At 41.5% G+C, this 21,770-nt stretch overlaps 1 protein-coding gene and 1 non-coding gene across 3 annotated transcripts in view; one reads left to right on the forward strand and one right to left on the reverse strand.

The window, feature by feature from the left end:
• Positions 1 to 15,746: 15,746 nt before the first annotated feature.
• TRNAC-GCA (transfer RNA cysteine (anticodon GCA)) lies at positions 15,747 to 15,818 on the reverse strand. The gene has a single exon. It is a non-coding gene; the product is annotated as a tRNA-Cys (tRNA).
• Positions 15,819 to 21,365: 5,547 nt separating this feature from the next.
• Positions 21,366 to 21,770, forward strand: part of AOPEP (aminopeptidase O (putative)) — a 224,257-nt gene continuing 223,852 nt past the window's right edge. For both annotated transcript variants that reach the window (XR_016277370.1, XM_089490878.1), the window contains exon 1: positions 21,366 to 21,427. The gene's annotated coding sequence lies outside the window, so the exon portion shown is untranslated. The remainder of the gene's footprint in view (positions 21,428 to 21,770) is intronic.

Raw genomic sequence — 21,770 nt, forward strand, 5'->3', positions numbered from 1 at the left:
TCATTGCAAATGCTTAAAAATTACATCCCACACATTACATCCCAATTGGCATCAATATCTTCAAAAATTCAAATGCAATAAAACTTGCATTATTTCTAAGTTCCTCTTTGGGTGCATCTAGATTTCAATCTCTGATTTCAATGACCGAATTTGTACTGTGGATTCAGTGGGTGACCTTAAACAGACACTTCTAGTCACTCATCTGCAACAAGACAATAATACCAGTCTGGTTGATGTAATAATACAATAAAATTGTTAGCTTCACACTTAAAAATTAGCCATTTTTTAATGCTAAGACTGGTGTTTAAGATGTATATTGAACCACTAAAACCATTTTAAAAAGCCCCATCTTGCCTAATTCTGTTTTCATAGAATCATTGAGTTGGAAGAGACCACAAGGACCATCCAGTCTAACCCCATGCCATACCAGGCTTTTTCTCTTGCCCCCATTGTCTCAGATCCTTTTTCAGGTTGAGCACTGAGGAAAGACACCCAGGAGCAAACCATTTTTGCAGGTTGTTATGTTACAACAAGGCATGATTTAAACAAGCCAGAGTTCATAAGCCAGTGTCACGAGTTAAGACTGGTCTATAAATTATTATCAAACCATAGCTTGTTCACAGAGGTGAGTCACACATCACATCAAGCCAGATTACAATAAACCACATCAATGGTTTATTGTTGGAACATATGAATATTCTATGTGTCAGCTTTGAATAGCCAACAACACTGTATAAAAGGATTGTTGTTGTCTACATGGGCTTAGCTTCCTTCTTGGAGTTAATCTTGGTTCGTGATTTAAAACCGATTAATTCATCAGATACAAGTCCTTTTGCTCTGGCTGAGACAGAATGCTGTAAAATTAAATCTTTAAGTTAAACTACCACTGAATAGAAGAAAGATCTTAAAAACAAGAACAGTGAAGAGTAAATCCAACAGATGGCTGATAAAATGTCTTGGCCGTCTAGTATTCCCCCTAAGGACTAGAACTGAGAAGACAAAAAAAACCCCAAACAAACCAGAAGGAATAAAGGGGATGAAAACTCTACTAAGTGCTCTTTTGGCTATCTGCCATTCCTTCCATGCCTAATAATATTCTCAAAACAAAACAAGACAAAATCCCATTCTCATTTGGAGCTGTATCTCTTTCTTTTTCCTTCTTTTAAAAACTGACCTGGTTTTGTTTACAAACAATTTAGAAATGCTTGGTTTTGTTTGGAAACAAGAAAAAATTCCCTTCCTTGAATTTTTTTTTTAAAAAAAGAATCAGATATCACTGTCTGAAGTTCAACAACTATGGGAGTCTCTTTTAACTATTAACAGCAGCCTCTGTGAATACAACTATGGCTGAAAAGCCAGGCTGAATTAGTGCAGAATTCCTGCATAGGTGTGCTCTGTGGCTCCCCATCTCTAGTGGATTTTGCTGTGATATCTGCACCAACTCTATGGATTACATGAAGTACTGGGAAGCGAATGGACTTGTCTGCAAATTTAGGGGTCTTAACATTCCTGGCATTACCCAGATGTGTAACATGTGTTTTCTTGATCTTCACTGTACAGGCGAGTTCCAATTTGTGTTGTTCTGCTTTACAATATTTTTCCAGAAACAAACAAATAAATAAATGGCTGATTCACTCTCATCCAAATGCATAGCTCTCTATAGCCTGTCCGGTTAAATAGGATGAGAGAGTATGGAGGAAGAAAGAGGTAGAAAAGCAAGGCTGGAGCTTTCCACATTACCGCACTGCACTTTTATAAATGCCTTTTCTTTAAATGCAAATTCTAGAATGCAACAGGAGGCAGCCAGAGCAGTTAAAGTGGAATAACAATGCTATAAGAGGTTAGTGTAGTAATCTAGCTTGGCTGGTAAGAAATGCTGAATGGACTGGACTTCTTTTCCTGCCTTCATCAAGAAAGTAGGAAAAAGCAAGTGCAGTCTTGCCTTTGCTATACTTTGCCTGCTTAGAAAGGGAAGTATGAGGGGAAGAAAGATACTCAAATCTTGCCATCGTGTGGATGAAGAGGTTTCTCTTGCCTGCTGGGAGTGTGTCTGAGAGAGGATGTTATCACACAGGAGGAATGTCTCCCAATTTCTAAAGAAAAGAAATGAACGCAAGTATATGGATGGTTATCATACAGGAGGAATGTCTCCCAATTTCTAAAGAAAAGAAATGAACGCAAGTACATGGATGGTTATCACACCACAGAAGAACACATTTTATTTATTTATTTATTTATTTATTTATTTATGGTATTTATACCCCGCCCTTCAGCCCTAAAGGCTATCAGAGCGGCTTACGATTATTATTTTTAATTAGACGGTTCCCTGCCCTCAAGCTTACAATCTAAAAGACACGACACAAAAGGAGAAGGGAATGGTGGTGGGAGAAGGGATGAGGTCCAGTAGTTCTTCTTTCCCTCTGAGGCCTGGACCAAGGCAGATGGACTGGAGGGAGGGCTCTTCTTCACAGCGCCCACCCCAAAGCCAAAGTAGTGCAGATGCAAAAGAAATTATCATATGAGTACAGTGGACCCTTGCCTTACGTGGGGGATCTGTTCCGGATTTGAATGGGGCTCGTGTGCGCAGTGGCGCGGTGGCGTGGGAGTGCGCGGGGTGCCATGGGTGCGCACCCCATTCATTTGAATGGGATGTGCCGCCCCTTGTGCCCCGTGCGCTCCACACGGCTTGAGCGCATACGCTCAAGTCCGCATATAGCGCACCCATGTATAACTCAGGCACATTGTACATGCCCATCGTAGCCTAGAATTCAAATTAGCATCCCTGCACATGCACAGTGAGGGCAGAATCAGACTGTAACCTTTTTACACTTCCAGTGGGACTTGCTTCCGGTTTTGCCTTGTTCTGCCCTTGTTTCACATTATTTGTTCATTTGTTTGACTTGTTTCATGTTATTTGTTCATTCACTACCCTTTATTTCATGTTATTTAGGCAATTCACCAATTCAAAACCAGTCCAAAGTAACTTTGTACTTGGTTTGAGTATTGGACTATGACTCTAGAAAGCAGGGATTGAATCCCACTGGGTGTCTTGGTGCAAGTCACACTCTCTCAGCCGCCTCAGAAAATGGCAATGGCAAACCCCATCTGAATAAACCTGCCAAGAAAACCCTGTGACAGGGTCGCCCTAGGGTCGCCTTAAATTGGAAATGATTTGAAGACCAACTTCACTTTTCTGGACCCTTTGCTCCCAGAGGAAGCAGCCAGGGAGCACAGGAGAGAAAATCCTCTGTTTCCCTGAATTTACCCATCTCTTGGTTGACCCTGGATTGGATTTGAATTTACTTAGCATTGCCTTTGATTACATGGGATAACCTCTTGCAAAAAAAATGTAAACCCCCATGATTGCACCCGGGATCACACTTCATTAACCTTCCAGTTTTCTCTGTGTGATAATGTTCGGAGATGAGGAAGATGGAATCTTGGCATTGGCTGGAAAGGATTTCTTCTGATTGCTTAGGTGGGGAGGGATGAGCAACTAGAATCTTACCATCTGGAATGGAGATGTTTCCTCTGACTGCTTAAGGTGGGGAAGTTGTGATGGGGAGAGAGGTCATCCCATCCAAGCCCCATTGGGATCAGCAGTTGCTGCTGCTTCTGGTCACTCTGGAGAGCCTCTGCACATTTCTCTAGCCTAGAAAACGAAGTTGTGATGCTTTATACTTTACACCTCTTTAAAACTGGTGGTGGGTTGAGTAACCTTGCATACAGTTTTTTAGCTCCACCAGAATGCATTCCCTTGGTCTCCAGTGGTTCCCTATGGAACTGTCTCTCCCATTTACATCAGTATCAATTTGCACTGCAAGTCCAGGAACACCTGGTATTCTCTGAAATGCTCTCGTATGAACTCTGTCTCTATGAATGTTCTAGAATTCAACCATTTTATTCTCCTTTTGGAAATTAGACACTGGAAGTTTTTTCTATTCCTTTTTAGTCAGACTGTAATTTGTGACTCACATTTCCCCCTTTAGTACCATATTTGTGCCCATTGGTTACAACTGTTTCTTTCTTGCATAGAAACTTGCCAGGGACTAGTAGCAAACTATTAACAGTCTGTCACCAGTCCTTGGGCCGTCACACAGTGCCCTACTTCATGGTGGGAGCAATTCTTAAAAAGCACCTTAGAAATTCTGCAGGATAGATTAGAAAGCTAGAAAACTTTATGATATTAGTGAAATGCGCTTCATGAACAGAGCTAGTCCCAGTTACTTTTGAAGAATGTTTTCCAAGTTGTGCATTGTGGGTATGTGCAAACTGTCCCAGCAGTGTTACTTCCTTGATCATTTGTGTTCCTCTTATATGGATTAAAATCAGTTATCCTTTTACCTGTGATACCTGGCTGAGAAAAAAAAACTATTTTCAAAAGGTATAATGCTCTCTCTCTTCCATCACTGCATATTTTTGGCTTGTATTAAACAGGTAATACCAAAAAAGTGGGAGGAAGAATGGAGGAGCAAATAACATTGCTTTGGAGGGGAGAGGGGAACACCAGTTTGATGTCATCAGTTACTTCCCCCTCCTCCCTGTGACTGTTTTGGCCGACCTCCAACTCCATCCCAGTTGAGTCTATTAGGGAAAAGTTAACTTTCTTAATTTCACCCTTGCTATTAACATGCCACGAATGTGTGTGGTGATTAAAGAGCTGTGCAGCTAAATCGGCCAGGTGAATGTGAAATGGTTTCTAATTGAATTCATGGCTGTACTTGATTTTGTCATTTGTCCTGTCAAATGTGTGCTATGAAAATGATGACAGCTCAGGCTTAGCTTGGAAGAGGAAGGTCAGATTGAATTTTATTGCCTTAGCAACAGCAGCAGCATAAAATAAACTTCTACAGTTGAAAATGAGGCCTGGGTCTATCCATGCAGTCAAATGAAATAGAAGAGTTTTGAAGTAACAGAAAAGATTTTTCTACTTCAGAAGAAATCTGGGTGAAATCACATTTTTAACATCCTGCTTTCAAGTAGAATGCTGCTCTCTTTATCCTTGGCAATGTGTGTCAGCTGGCCTTGAAGTCCTCAAAATGTTCTGGCATTATTCCCTCCAGTCTTGTGGATTGTGAAGCCTAATTGATTTAATTCCCAGAGCTGGAAAAAGTGGTTAAAGTTTTTTTTAATTAATATTATTACAAGCATTGAGCATTTTGACATGATCATGTTGTGGCTGTACATTGTATACATTGAATAGTACAGAATGGGAATTAAAAATGAAAAATTAGAACTCGGAGGAGGTTTTTTTGGACTACAACTCCTAGAATCTCCAACCACCATGGCTGGGGATTATGTGTGGGTTTTTTTAATTACAGTAATAGAAATGCACTCAGCTAACAAAGCCTCTGACAAAGAAACTCTTTTTTACAATGGCTTTTTGTCTACCCAGCTCCCTGTTCTTTCACATCTCTTGTCTAGCTAAGAGTTTTTAGCAGCATCAGCATATTTATTTATTTATTTATTTCAAGGGTTTATATCGTACCTTTCTCCCAAAATGGAATTTGCGGTGGCTTACAATAATTTTAAAAGATAGAACTAAAACATTAATTACAAAAATTAAAAATAATTATTATTACTAATATTGAAACATAAGTTAGAACAGCATAGTTAAAACCAATAAAAACCATTAAGACAGCACACCATACTACACAAGTAAAATTAATCTACCAAAAACCTGGCTAAATAAAAATGTCTTCTGCTGCCGGTGAAAAGAGAGCAGAGAGGAGGCCAATCTGACCTCCCGTAGCAGGGAGTTCCACAGTCTGGGAGCAGCCATGAAGAAGGCCTTCTCCTGAGCCCTCACCAACCGTATCTGTAAAGGTGGTGGGACTGAGAGAAAGCCCCCTCCTGCTGATCTTAGCTCTTGGGCTGGCTTGTATAAGGAGATGCAGTCCTTCAGAGAGTCTGGATCCAAGGTCAAAACCAACATTTTTAATTCTGCTGGTAGCCAATGCAGCTGTTTCATCAGGGGAGTGACATGATCCCTGTAGCTAGCCCCAGTCATCAACCTGGTGACAACATTTTGAAGTTTCTGAACAGTTTCAAAGGGCAGCCCCAAATAGAGCACATTACACTAGTCCAAACAGGATGTAATCAAGGCATGTGTCATGGTAGCTATATCCAACTTCTCAAGGAATGGGTGCAGGTGGCACACTAGTTTTAACTGTACAAATGCACTCCTGGCCACAGCCACAACCTGGGCCATTCAGGCTCAGGTCCAGGTCCAGGTCCAGGAGCACACCCAAGCTGCGAACCTGAGATGTCAGGGGGAATGTAACCCCATCCAACACAGGCTGAACACGTATTCCATGATCTGCCTTCTGACTGACCTGGAACACATCTGTCTTGTCTGGATTAAGTTTCAATTTGTTCACCTTCATCCAGTCCATTATTGACAGCAGACAGTGGCTTAGTACAGAAACTAAACTTCCTTGGTGTCACATGGAAAGAGAGATAGAGTTGGGTGTCATCAGCATACTGGTGACACTGAACCCCAAACCTCCAGATGACCTCTCCCAGTGGTTTTGTGTAGATATTGACAGCATGGGGGACAGAAATGAGCCCTGAGGGACACCTCAGGCCAGTGGCCAGGGTGTCAAACAGGTGTCCCCCAGCAAAACCTTCTCAGTCTGCCTCTCCAAGAAGGACTGGAGCCACTGTCACTTTTAAATTTTAAATAAATTGTTACTTTTGTAAGTTTTTAATTGCATTTATGTAAGTTTTTAATTGTAAGTTTTTAGACTGTAAGCTGCTTTGGGTCCCAGTTTTGGGAGAAAAGTGGGATATATATTAATATAATAACTCCTGGAGCTAGGAAGCCACCACATGCTCTAGTACCTAGCCTTAAAAGGGGATATTGGACACTGACTGATAGTTCTCCAGTCTGGTGAGGAGCATTATGAGAATGTGAAGGATGGCTAGAGAAACACAGACCTTCAGTGTTGGGTTGCAGCAGCATGCAGTAAAGTTTGAGATGAAAAATAATAATAATATTGGGATTCCACTCATTCTGTGCTCATACTGTCCTACTGTAGTTATGTGTGTATCTGCTTACAACAGGCACAGTAACTTGTAGCAGCTGCCTCCAAAATCTGTTATTGAGCATTTATGATGAACAGTTAAACAGAAATCAAAGGAAAGAGTAGAAAAGCCTATCTCAGTAGCTCCTCCAGCATGTTAAATGATGATAGATCTGTAAGTCTGGTCCTCAAAATGGAAAGCAAAAAATAGTAGCAACAGCAATAGCAAGTACATTTCTATACCGCTTATCAGTGCAGTTAAGCACTCCCTAAGTGGTTTTACAAAGTGTAAGCTAATTGCCCTCAACAATCTGGCTACTCATTTTCGCAACCTCAGAAGGATGCAAGCCTGAGTAAAGCTTGAGCCCTCTGGCTGGGATTGAACTCCCAACCCTATGGTTTATGAGTGAGTGGCTGCAGTACAGGCATTTAACCACTGCATCACCAGCGATCTTTTAGTAGAGTCTGGTGAAATAAAAAGTCATCCCTGAGTACATTTTGGAAGAAGACTTCCAGTGGTCTTTAAAATATTTTTGTCTACTGATGTAGTCATTTATAAAAAGTTTGCTGAAACATATTAATCTGCTCTTCTTTTTGTGTCTTACTTAGGGACCTATCCCCATTATTTCCATGTTGTTTCTGCCTCAGGTATCGAATTTTCTGCTAAAGAAGACATGTCCAGTGAATTCACTTGTAGTTTTATTTTCAACTTTAAAGGAGCTATCCAAAAGGCCAGTTATTGAGGTAGGCTTCAGAACTTTGAATAGGTCTTTAAATATTCAGGTTAAAACCCAGAGCAGATTAACTGCTCCACTGATATAGGAACCATCAGCTGGTACAGGAAGAGAGTATGAGAGTATGATTTTAATGAAGTTATTTTTCAGCAAACCCAATAGGCATCAATACCGCTGTTTTGGTGCTGCCATTAGTAATGGAGAAACAGCAGACTGGTGATGGGTAGCTTGGAGGAAGAGGAATCACTTTAGCTTCCTTGTCTTTCTAGTGAGCTTGACCAGCATCACTTGTTTTATGCCACCATTAGCATGCAGCAGTAGTGATGCTTATCAGCAGGATGGACATTTAGCAGTTGTGGGGATGAAGAGCACAGCAGTCAGGCATAAACGGATAGGAGGTACATGAGGTCTCACAGGCTGTGGGTTCCTAAAATAATACTGAAAGATTTCTGAACTCCCTTATCAGAAGGTTATGCATTTCTTGGCTTTTGCTTTCCTTAATGACAACCATTTTTAAATATTACCAGGCATAAAGGTAAAATGGTAGTGAAATGCTCTGGCTGTGGAACACAATATGTGGGTGGATTGTGGGGGGGGGGGGGGAGGCCATAGGCTGCAGCATGAATGATTGCTTAGAACATTTCTGAGTAGCCAATTTTACATTTAGTCTTTAAGAGTATGATTAGAAATGACAAATAAGCGAGACAACAATTAGGTAAAACATGGATGTCTATGATACTAGTACAGGCCCCCCACTTTTTATCTTATACCATTATGATAGTAAAAGGTCAGGGTATGAAATGCCAAGAACATCCCCCTGAGCTGATATGTGTTCATCCTGGGAATGCATCTTCGAGACTGCATAGGCAGTCATAAAATTTTAAAGAGCTACGGTAAATCTCTTTGCAAATATTGTCTTCATTTTTACAGTAAAAGCAGCTGATGAAATACAGGAGGCTTGCTTTGCTTACTGTTTAGAGTCTGAGTTAACCCTTTACAGAGCATTGTATTTTATCCCCTTTCTCTTGCTACCTTTGTCCCTTTATGGGAGCCTCTTTGTAGCAGCATACTGTGCAACAAGGGTTAAAATCAGATCATGGGCCATTAGCCAAATTTAGTTCCCATCACCACAGGATGAGTAACTGAATTGTTCTCCAGTCAAAACATTTATCTGCAACCCACTGACTGTAGCTGTCTAACATGCTGGTTTGACATTGTTCAGTTGTCTTTCCAAGACTCAATTCCATTCATGCAGCAGTTGATCAGAAATTATAAGCATGTGGCAAGCAGGAAGTGTAGTTTCTCTCAGCAATGAAACCAGATAAATGGAAGATGAGATATATTAACTCCTCATCCTGTGTCTGTTTGGATTTGAACTGGCAGTCAGAGAGCCTTCATTCAAATGTTGACAATTTCACTTATATATATATGCAAGCTGCCAAAGTCAGTTCAGGTCCTTTTGCCAAGACTCAAGATATGGTCAGAGCTTGGAAAAATTGCTATTTTAGACTGCACTTCCCAGAATCCACCTGCAGCCTAACACCACCCTGGCTATGCTGAATGGTGGATTCTGGGAGATAAACGCCAGCTAATTTTTCCATAACTCTGGATTTGGTAGTAAGACTTACTCAGATTGGAGCCATGGGAAATCAAGAAGGAATTCAAAAATGTCCTCCATTCTGACTAAGAAGTGCATTGAGTAGCACCACATTTGCTGTTTCTCTTTGAGAAATGCACCTGCTTGTAGATTCAGTCAAGGGTCTGTTGCCAGCAAACAATGATTTGCTGTTAATACCAAACCAAGAAAGCTATGGTTGGTACAAACTAGTCACTAGAGCTTGGAAAAGTAATGGTTGAAGGGTGCAGTTTCCAGAGCCACCCAGACAGTGGAGATTATCGCACTGCGTTCTGAGAACGTTCCTATCATCACGTGATGAGAACGTTCCTGGAACAGATATTACTGCATTAGTAAACTAGAACGTGATCAGAACGTGATCAGAACTGCATTTTACCGCACAGCGATTCCTGAAACCGTTCCGAGAACATATTCCACCAAGGCCGCCTCCGTCTCCTGATTGGCTGAAAGAATGACAGGCAGGGAGGCAGTGAAGCAGGCAGGCGAGCGACTGCAGTGAGGGAAGGGGTGTGTGTGAGAGAGAGAGGGGGGAAAGGAGGAGGGAGGGAAGGGAGGCAAGAAGGAGGGATCGGGAGGAAGGCAGGGAGAAAGAGAAATGGGGAGAGATGAGCCTTGCAAGTTACATCCCAAACCTCCTTTGCAAGGTTGGGAAGAAGGAGGAGCTCCATGCAGGTCTCTTCAAGCCGAAGAAAAGCAAGTTGCCAGGGAGGGGACTGGGCCAAGCGCAGAGCCCCGGCAGCCATAGCAGCTCTTTAAACCGGTTAGAAAAGAAGAGTCCTCTGCTGTCATCCCAATTCCCCATTTTGGCTGCTTGTCAGCCTTTTGCCTCCTGTGTGTGTGCGCATGTAATGTGTGCCTTCATAGAATCATAGAATCATAGAGTTGGAAGAGACCACAAGGGCCATCCAGTCCAACCCCATTCTGCCATGCAGGAAATCACAATCAAAGCATCCCCAACAGATGGCCATCCAGCCTCTGCTTAAAGACCTCCAAGGAAGGAGAATCCACTACACTCTGAGGAAAGAGTGTGTTCCACTGTCAAACAGCCCTTACTCTCAGGAAGTTCCTCCTAATATTGAAGTGGGATCTCTTTACCTGGAGCTTGCATCCATTGCTCCGGGTCCTAGTCTCTGGAGCAGCAGAAAACAAGCTTGCTCCCTCATCAATGTGACATCCCTTCAAATATTTAAACAGGGCTATCATATCACCTCTTAATCGTCTCTTCTCCAGGCTAAACATCCCCAGCTCCCTAAGTCGTTCCTTGTAGGGCATGGTTTCCAGACCTTTCACCATTTTAGTCGCCCTCCTTTGGACACGCTCCTTTTTGAATTGTGGTGCCCAGAACTGGACACAATATTCCAGGTGGGGCCTGTGAGCTTCCCTCCCCGCTTTAATTCTTGTCTGGCTCTTTGCTATGGAATTCTGGGAGTTGTTTGCTTGCTTTTGTGTGTTGCTCCAAACAGAGGAGCTTTTGTGGGTTCCTTCCTGGAGGGAAGGAGGAGAAGGTCCTGGGCAGCCCTGCCATCCTTGCCTCCTGCAGGCTGCCAGCACAGGAGCCCCGCTGGACATGACACTAGAGGCCCCCGCAGAAGCAGCCAGACCCTCTCCCTCTTGCTCTCTGCTCTGGCCCCCCTGTTTCCCTCTCTCTTTCTCTCTCTTTCCCTTCTTTCCTCTTCTCTCACTTGTCCCAACTTTCCTCCCTTCCCTCCCTCCTTCTTTCCCCCCTCACACACACACACCTTCCCTCACTGCAGTCGCTCGCCTGCCTGCCTCCCTCCCTGCCTGTCATTTTTTCAGCCAATCAGGAGACGGAGGAATGAGAGAACGGATTTGAGAACACATAAGAATATCGCACACACTTCTGTTGGAACGTTCTCATCACGTTTCAGCTCTCTGGGAACACATTCATATCTGTACCCTCCTGGAACACATTTGGAACACATTTAAGCGTTCTGAGAACCCGATTGAAACACATACGTGCGGTATACTCAAATGCGTTCCGTTCTCATCACGTGATGAGAACGGTCTCAGAACGCAGTGCGATAATCTCCAGCATGTCTCCTAGTCATGCTGCCTTGGGGATTTAGGGAATTGTAGTTCCTCAGACAGCAAGCATTTGTCTTGGTCAGAGTTGTATAAGTATATTGCAAGCTAACAAGGCATTTTTGCAATGATATGTTTATCAGCAAAATATGGCTGAGTACCTAATAAAATATATGTAATACAGCTGTAAATAAACCATCTGATTTTTTTTAGGGTTTGTAGCTGTTATTTGGTAATGTCCTACTTTTTTCTTCAACGTTCTATGTGTTGACAGGTTAATGTAAAGTTTGAGCTGAGAGGAAAATCTGCATTTTCAACGTATGTCTTTATTATTTTATTTATTAAAAACATTTATTAATGGTTTTTCTGTTGATCAGCCACCCCCAACGATATCTAATAAAATATATCAAAAAATCATGTTTGAGATTGTTTTTCACCTATGTTTAGAAGCCAACTGAAAACCTAAAAATTCACAACTTTTAGGTCTCTTAGCCATTTTTCTTTCTTCTTCTTCTTTTTCTTTTTTTAAAAAGCACTGGCCACAAGTACAGTTAAAAAGAAAATATCTGTCCAGGCTTGCAGTGGTCACAGGCTGGATACAATACAGTGTGTCACTTTTATGATATTCTCTGTTTTAACTAGCTAACATAAACTCCCCCCCCCCCCCCAACTTTCCCTTTTTTAGTGGCTCCTGACTAATCCAGGAACATGCCAGTCTCATAAATTTCAAAGCTGTCTGATTTAGCTAGTTTCAAATCAGAATCAGCTCTTTTATTTGGGAGTGGAATTGTGTCATGTTATAATTTGTCATGGTTGACTACTCTACACAGGGAAAGGGGTTGTAAATTTTGATGTAGTGCAGCTGTACAAATGGTTATGCAAGTGTCAGTATTTAATTGGCTAGTGAAGTATTCTTTTTCCTCCCTTGATCTAGCTGAGAGTTAGATCATATTGCAGTGCATATAGTATTTTAAAACATAACTGTAAATGGAAATATGTATGCACAGGTTTCATATATGTGTTATAAATAATAGTATTTTTAAATGGACTATATTGTGAAAGGGTTAAATGTCTTCATATGTAGGTCTGATTGGTTAATTCAGAAATCATACCAAACCATGGATAAATAAGCTTAAATACAACTGTGTTTAGATGTAACATAAGCACAGTTAAGTTTGTATGTAAATGTTAACTTTGGCTCTTAGGCTCCTTTCTATCCCTCCTCCTTATGATTGTGCATGGTGACTGGGAAATCTGATAATGGTTACCAAAACATCTAATCATAGTTTGCTGTTACACCTCAGCCTAACAAGCTATGATTTGCACAAACCATAGTTTTCCTGAAGCCAGATATTATTTATTTCTTTGTTTTAAGGGTTATGATTTTTAGACCGCTTTACACTTCAAGAACTTGACCTATGGCATCTAACAATAAATTTAAATCAAATATGATAACAAAACAAATACAATAAAAATCAATGGAACAGCAATGGCAAAGTATTACATTTGATTAGAAAAGCAGTTTAAAACTGTCGGAGCATGAATTGTAGTCCTGAACTCCATGCAAGCTATGATTTGTACCTGTGATTTGCACCTGAATCTGAAAAAGTTACTTTGGGGGACTTTGTTGTTCTTGTCAAGTGCCATCAAGTTGACTTCAGCTTATGGTGACCTTATGAATGAGAGACCTCCATGTCTTCCTATCATCTACTACCCTGCTCAGGTTTTGCAGACTCAGAGCCATGGCTTCCTCGATTGAGTCTATCCATCTGGAATGTGCTCTCCCTCTTTTCCTGATGCCTTCTACCTTGCCAAACATTGTTGTCTTTTCTGGTGAGTCATATTTTCTCGTGATATTTTATTTACTTATTCATCTATCTATTTAGTGAATTTATATCCCACTTTTCTACCAAAAATGGAATTAATGGTGGCTATGATATGTCCAAAGTACTACAGCCTCAGTTTAGTCATCATGGATTCTAGGGAGAGTCCAGGTTTGATTTACTCTAGAACCCATCTATTGGTCTTTTTAGCAGTCCACAGTATCCACAGAACTCTTTTCCAGCAGCACATTCCAAACATCTATCTTCCTATCTTCCTAAATTATGGAACAACTTACCAGAAGAGATCCATCTCATTACCACCTTAGAAGCCTTTAAAAAGGCACTTAAGACGGATCTCTTCTAGCGGGCCTATCCACCTGACCTTTTATAGCTGATTTCATGGAACATTCCCAACTTGGTAGCATGGAAAATTGACAACGATTTGGCCTTTTTAGTGATTGGTAGTAATGTTGTTGTTTTATTGACTGTATTTTTAGATAATATTGTATTTCGTATTGTATTGTTATTTTTATTCTCTGCTGTAATCCCACCTCGATCCACAAGGAGAGGTGGGAAATACAAATACAATTTATTATTATTCTGCTTTCTTCACTGTCCAGCTTTCACAACTATACATAGAAATGGGAAATACGATGGCATGGACAATCCTAAATTTACTATTCAATGATATATCTTTACACTTCAGGATCTTGTCTGGTTCCTTCACAGATGCCATTCCCATGTCTTCTGATTTCTTGACTGCAGCCTCCATTCTGATTAATGACTAAGCCAAAATATGAAAAATATTTTATCTATTTAAGTGTTTTTATTATCTTCATTACTGTCTGAGGGATTGCAATTCCCTAAATCCCTGAGTCAGCATGGCCAGTAGCAATGTTGTCTGGGTACTCTGGCAACTGCATCTTTCCGCCATTACTTTTCCAAGCTCTAGTCTATGCCAACTATAGCCAACCATAGCTTTCTTGGTTTGGTACCAACAGCAAATCATGGTTCTTTACTAACTGCATTTAAAACAGTGGTTCCCAAATTTAGGTCCTCTATATGCTTTGAACTTCATCTCCCAGAAATTTCAGTTAGCTTGGCCAATTGTGGGAACTGAAGCCCCAAAGATTTGGAAGATCAACATTTGGGAATCACTGATTTAAAACCTTCCAGTTACAAAAGGCTAAATGGACAAGGGTCCATGTGAGCTTAAGGATCTCATTTGGTTGAGCACATAATACTTCAGTAGCACGCATATATATATATATATATATATATATATATGTGGACAGTGTCAGTACCAGGCATGAACTGAGAAATTGCTGCTTGCAAGCAGACAGCAAATCAGCAGAATTATTAATATAGACAACCAGCTGTAAATCAGAGTGAATTCTGAATATTTGGTAGCTCATATCAAGACTGATGTTCTAAAATATGGCCAAGGTTCTAGTCTATTGTATTGGTTGAAATGAGCTACGGCATGTAAAGGTGGAAATAAAAATACAATGATATATATGAAATCACATTAAATATATATACAGTAGTTGATACAGTATAGCAGTGTGTACTGTATATATGTAACTGGTGCAGTGTACATTCATTTTCTGACTGTAACAACAAATAATAAATCCATGCCACCTTCTTTTTCTACATTTTAAACTGGTTTTTTTCAGTGGCTGATTATAGTGAGCTCTAGGTAAAGATGAACTGTGGGATCTTTGAGGCAATGTTGGACAACATATGCATAGTAAACATGCTAGAAAGTAGTCTCAACAGATACATTATGTGTGCTCAGACTGCATCCCATTTAATTTCTCTTTGTCTGCTACTTTTGTAGTATCCTTTGTACCACCGCTGTTCCTGTTTTCTCTCGTAGAATAGTGAGTTTGAATATTATTTTTAAATTACATCTCACAGTAATGCCACAATAAACCTAAAAATAAAAAATTAAAACAAAAATTCTTTTAAAAATATCCGCATCCAGCTTCACATAGAGAGCACATCTAGATCTAAATGTTAGTACATTTACCCCCCTAATCTGTATCCTAAAATAAAATAACTATTAGTTCAGGATGACGGTGGATAATTCTTCTCTCTGTCCATTAATTTGTAAGTAATCCTTGAATCGCTCTCCCTTTGCACTTATTACTTGGAAATAGCAGGGCTCTTCCAGTTCTGGCACATGAAACAGACAACGATGCCTTTATCCAACAAGGACCAGTAACAGGTCAGATTTTAGCCTTTAAATATTAATTGCTTCTTAGGGGGACATGGAAGTGATAACTGCCAGAAAGGAAAAGCAGCCCGGGTTCTTAATGCAGCAACATTCATCTTTTTCTATGAGAATAAAACAGTTCTTCTTTGAAGTAAAGCAATATTTATATGCATGAAGATCAAAATTAACCTGTTTCAAAAGCTAGAAATGTGGTTATAGTAAAAAGAACTAAAGATCAAATAAAAAACAATGTTGTGTATTTAAAAGAGGGGGCACCTGGATTTGAACCAGGGACCTCTTGATCTGCAGTCAAATGCTCTACCACTGAGCTATACCCCCATCTCTTCTCTTTCAGGTGATTCAGTAAAGCTGTCTTATTTACTTTACTTCTTAACTGGAATGCTGAGTATACTGAATGATTAGTCTTATTTGTCTGTGGCAAATGTCTGTTGACCATTGCATAGATTTCCTGCCACAAACTACCATTATATTTCTTTTTTTTTTTTCACAAGTCGAAATTAATTGTTTCTTTTGTCTTTTTCCAAAACACCATCCTCTGTTGATAGGTAGACAAAAAATTCAAGGGAAAGTTTCTGACACCAGGAAAGACTCCTGGGCAGTAAAGCCCCACATTCTGACTGACTGTTGAGATTTCATTAGGCCTTGCAAACATACTGCTGCCAAGTTGCAAATGTTAATAGCCAAAAGGACAGCTCTGATTTTCAGCCTGCTGAATGCAGCAACACAATATAATTGGGACTCGACAACAAATTTGCAGTGTGTAGTGTAATTGAACAGGATCTTAACCAGACAATCATGTCCTTTCCTGTTTCCCACTCCACAACAAATATCTGCCATAGAACATGCTCATCTCTGACTAATCTCCCCTCCATATAATGCGCTACATTTTTTTCCCTTAAAGAATGTGTACTTTTGCAAACCACAGATTTTCTCCATGATTGCAGATACCCTCTTCTTGTGTGTGGATGATGCTACTTGGCTCCGTAAGTACTGGCACTGAAAGAATGGGTTTACCTGGAGTATATGTACTCATTGTACCTATCATTTCCTAGAAATTCATTGTTGTGTGCTTTCAAGTTGTTTTCAATTTTTGGTGACCAGATTACCTGGCCAGATATGTTCACAGGCCATTGTCTTCTTCTGAGGCTGAGAGAGTGTGACACCCCCAAGGGTTTCCATGGCCGAGCAGGAATTCAAACCCTGGTTTCCAGAATCATAGACCAGCGCTCAAACCTCTTCTTCTAGAAATACATCCCTGTAATCTGTTTCCTGCTGGAATTTGTTCTAGTGCTGATTTTCTGTATAATGCAAATTGGGGCAAAACTGAAGCATTCAATTCTGTTCCAGTGCTGGCCTTAGAATTTACAACAATAGAACAGAATTAATATTGATAGGGAAGTTTTAGAACAGTGATGGGGAGCCCGTGACTCTCCAGATAGTGTTGGTCTCCCACTCCCATCAGCTCTTGCCCTCAGGGAAATAACCAGTAACAATCTGAGCTGTGGTTCAACAGCCTCCACAGGGTGATAAGTCCTTGCCCCTGCTTTAGAGTATGCACCTGATATTTTCATTAGTGAGATCTGCTAATCTGGTACAACAGACAGGACAAGGACTTCACTTTAGTCTTGGAATGCAAAGATATAGCCACAATAGTCTGTAGAATCAGTATGCAGAGAGATCTTGTAGCACCTTTGAGACTAATTGAAAGAAGTTGGCAGCATGAACTTTTGTAGACTTAAGTCTACTTTCTCAGATGCATTTGATGGAAACCCAAGGAGTTTGGGGCTATACAGACCAGCATTATACGCTGGCGTGGAGGAGGCATGGTATCATGGTGTATGCATGCTGGCCACCCCACACTGCCTCCACACCAGCATTATGCCACACACCCAACTGCACGGTGGGGGGTGTCATGGCACTCCATTGGTGCAGTGTTTAGACATGCTGTGCTAAAGCAGCGTCAAAAAGCCACCGCGACAGCAGCAAAGGTGCCTTTTTGCTGGGACTCAAAGAAGTGGCATTTTGCCATTTCTTTTAGCACCAGCAAAGCACTGGATTGTGGCCACAGAGCACAGTTACTGCGGCCTCAATCCAGCACTGAAAGGAATGGCAGGATGCCACTCCAAAGGGGTGGTCTGTCGAGCCCCTTAGTTTCCAATGCCTTTGTTCACAAACAACCATCATTAAAACTGGACTTGCCACTGCATTTCCATACACAAAGGATTTTGAATTTCAATTTACATTCTCACACACCAAGGGTATGCATATAGGTTTGTCCCTGGCTTTCAACTCCACCAAATGCATCTGAGGAAGCAGACTTAAGTCTATGCATGCAACTTCTTTCTTCCAGTTAGTCTCAAAGGTGCTACAAGATCTCTCTACATACTTAATCTTGGAAGTATAGATTTAAGTTCCATACATCTTACAGTCTCATCACTGACTGTATTTTGGAATAATCTGCTCTCATACATGTTTTTTCAGACCTTAGTTCTACTGTGTCAATGAAGCTCACTCCTATGCCAGTGTACATAGTATTACAGCTCCAAGAGTGAAATCAATGGGATTGAAGCATGTTTATCTGAGCATTGGATTTATAAATCTACAGCGCTATATAAATAATAATTATTATTATTATTATTATTATTATTATTATTATTATTATTATTATTATTATTACAGCTTTTGTTTTCCTTAAGCAACTTGCTATCCAGGTCCACTGCCAGAAATTTTATGGCAAGAGAGGATTAAGTTACTTAGTGAAACAATCCAACCAACATGAAACAACCAGAATCTAGGAAGCCGAATAATTAGGCTGCAATCTATAACACATTTACAGTGAGGTAAGCCACACTGAATAAAGTGGGGTTTACTTATGAATAATCAGAAAGTTTTAACTTCTACCAAATATTAAAACAGTAACTTTATAGCATTAAAAATAAATGTGTAAAGTTTGACCATCATCCCACTGCCTTTTCACACTTGCTAGATCATGAGATGGTGGGAAACGACTGGTGTTTCACTGAGTCATGCATGGGTGAATACTGCCTCTTTGCTTTTATAGATGCGTCCATGGATTAACAGGCTGCAATATATATATATATATATATATATATATATATATATATATACTAACAAAAGGGGAACATCCTGGAAAGAAGTCTGAAATGACATTTGAGGGGCATGCTCTTTTGCAATCTCACCACAATATGGAAATAATAAAAAAGCATTGTTCTAGAAATTAGGCTGCTGTGGATATCATAGCAATTTCAGTGGCAGAGTGCTTTCCCAAATGAATGTGTGCTTATCAGATGTGATGATGTACAGTTGTTGCTTGGTATTTGTGGCTTTGACACTCACAGTTTTGATCATGAGGTCAAGGACGCCACATGCATGCACACTCCTCCTCCTCCTCTCTCCCAGGCTTTTCTCTTTTAGAGGAAAAAAGCCCAGGAGGGAGGCAGCAGTGGGGAAGGGTGTGTGTGCCAATCCTGCTTCACCCCACCTCCACCATCTCTTAAAGCGTTTTAAAAGGAAACAGATGAATGCCACAGCCCTTTTCTGCCAATAGATAGGTGTTTGAGGAGCAGTGGTGCCACCCCCCTTTTAGGGTGTCACCTGGTGCAGTCTGCACCCCCACATTCCCCCAGTGATGCCACTACTCTGAACATGTGAGCTTGAAGAAACTGCACATTTTCAGATTTGAACTTTTGTGGATTTGATAATCCATGGATTATTTGCTGCGAATGTGGAAAAACCATGAATAACTCCCCCCAGGCTCCTAAGTCTGAGAGACTGAATGTACACTGAGACTTGGAAGTCACTATTAAAAATGGTGTAGGGCAGCAGTGAGGAAGCGGCAAGCATCGCCAGCCACCAGCTTCTTACTTTTGAAGGAACCGGACTGCCTCAAAGGTATCCACAGTGGACTGAATCTGCGGATTGTACCTGTTGTGCATGTTAGATATGGTATGAGAGGGACCTAGAGTTATTTGCGTTTTTTCCCACTTTTGTGGCAATCCTGCACCGCTAACCCCAGTGAATGTGGAGGACTGACTGTAACTTTTGGGAACTATTTGTTATTGTTGCATGCCTTCAAGTTGTTTCTGATTTATGGTGGCCCTAAGGTGATCCTGTCCCAGGATTTCCTTGGCAAGATTTCTGCAGAGGGGGTTTTCTTTTGCCTTCCTCTGAGGCAAAGAATGTGACATTCCCACAGTGACCAAATGCCCAAAGTCCAAAGGAGGCATCACAAAAAGTAGGGCATTCAAGAAAAATGTAGGGCATTACCAAATAAAAGCTAAAACCACTAATATAAATCTAAATCCAGGCTTGTTAGCCATGCTCAAAACAGTGGACATTTTGAAATTCTTCCAGGACAGAAGGATGAAATGTAGGGCATGTCCTGGAAAAGGAGAGCATCTGGTCACCCTGGACATGCCCAAGGTCACCTAGAGGGTTTCTGTGGCTCAGTGGGGATGTGAACCCTGGTTTCCAGAATCATAGTCCAATGCTCAGACCACTAGCATGACCACTGTCTATGCTGGCTGAAGGATTCTGGGAACCCAGATCTCAAAATGCAAAAGCATGAAGACTTCTTGAGAAATTCAGTGTCCTTCACTTAACAAATGGGCCTGTAGCCTTACAAGGATGGAAAGTTTTTGGAATGCAAAGGAAGTATCTTTTTTGTGTTGCAAATGGTTGTTAAATTTCCTGGACTTTGAATCTCCCAGAAGGAAGATGGCCAGAAGGAAGATCTGCATGTCTGCAAGAGATACCCCTCCATACCATCTCAATTGAGAACAAAAACAGCAAAATGGAGGCCTATGACTAACATCTACAATTTTATCTCCTGTATGGTTTTAACACCTTGCCTGATGAAGAAGCCAGTGGTGCTTCGAAAGCTTGCATTGTGTATATTGTACATTTTGATGGGCCCAATAAAGGTATTACTCTTTGATGAATTTTTGATGTTATTGTACCCAAAAAGTAACTTGTCTTGGCTCTGGACCACACCTGAAGCAGGCTGTACTGTAGATTTTTGGACTAGAATGGCTAAGACATGGTTAATTTTCCATTCAGTCATGAAGCTCACCAGGTTTTACACTGGCCCAATAAGCAATGGTGTGGTGTAGTGGTTTGAGCATTGGGACTATGTTGTTGCTGTGTAGCTTCAAGTCATTCCCAACTTACGGTGATACTAAGGCAAAACTGTAATAGGGTTTTCTTGACAGGCTTCGTCAGAGAGGGTTTGCCATTGCCATCCTGAGGCTGAGAGAGTGTGACTTGGCCAAGGTCACCCAGTGGGTTTACATGGCCCCGTTAGGATTCGAACCCTGGGCCTCCATAGTCATCAACTTATGACCCTGGAGTTTATTTTACCCCAAGAGCCAGTGGGGTGAGGTGTTGAGTGTTGGAGTATGACTCTGGAAGCCATGGAAACCCCCATGGGCAAGTCACACTCTCTCAGCCTCAGAGGATGGCAATGGCAAACACCCCAAGGAAACTTGTCAAGAAAACGCCATTACAGGTTCGCCTTAGAGTTGCCATAAGTGGGAAACCCAACAACAGGCATTAAGATGATCGCACTATACTCTTATAGCACTGTTACTCCACTTTAACTGCTCTGCCTGCCTCCTGTTGCATTCTGGGGTTTGTAGTTCAGTGAGGCCTAAGAGCTCTCTGGCTGAGGATTCTAAATGCCCCTCCTTAAACTACACATCCCAGAATGCAACAGGAGGATGCCGCCAGGGCATTTAAAGTGGCAGAGCGCAATGGTTTGGTGTGACTGGCAGTTGAGGAAAAGGGGCGGAGTTACTGAGTGGGTAGACAGAGACGGTGGGCGGGGCCTGTCCCGGTGACGCCATCAAGCGGTGCTGGAACGCTTAGGAGCCCCGGGTGGGAAAAATACAACGCCAAAGCAGTGCCAGGTAAAAAAAAAAAGGAGACCGCGCATGCGCGATGTGGTCTCTCCCTCGCGCGGTCTCCGCTCGGGTCTCCCGTCGGTCCCGCCCCTGCGAGCAAAAGGGGGAAAGCGATTGGAGGAGGGAGATGCCAATCTCCGCTCGGGCCATAGTTCTCTCTCCTCAGAGTTGCCAGTCCTGGGGGCGCGCGGGGAAAATAGAGGAGAGGGAAGAGTCAGCAGTAGCAGTAGTAGCTACTCCTCTCCCTTCTCTCTCTGTCGCAGGAGAGGGAAAGAAAGGCCCTTGAGGGGAGAGTCTGTCCCTTGCTCTCTCCTGTCCCAGGGGGAAAGGGGATTCCTGCCTCACAGGA

The sequence above is a fragment of the Sceloporus occidentalis genome, unplaced genomic scaffold (genome assembly GCF_023333645.1).
Source record: "Sceloporus occidentalis isolate IW3139 unplaced genomic scaffold, rSceOcc1.0.p SCAF_1, whole genome shotgun sequence".
NCBI classification, from domain to species: Eukaryota; Metazoa; Chordata; class Lepidosauria; order Squamata; family Phrynosomatidae; genus Sceloporus; species Sceloporus occidentalis.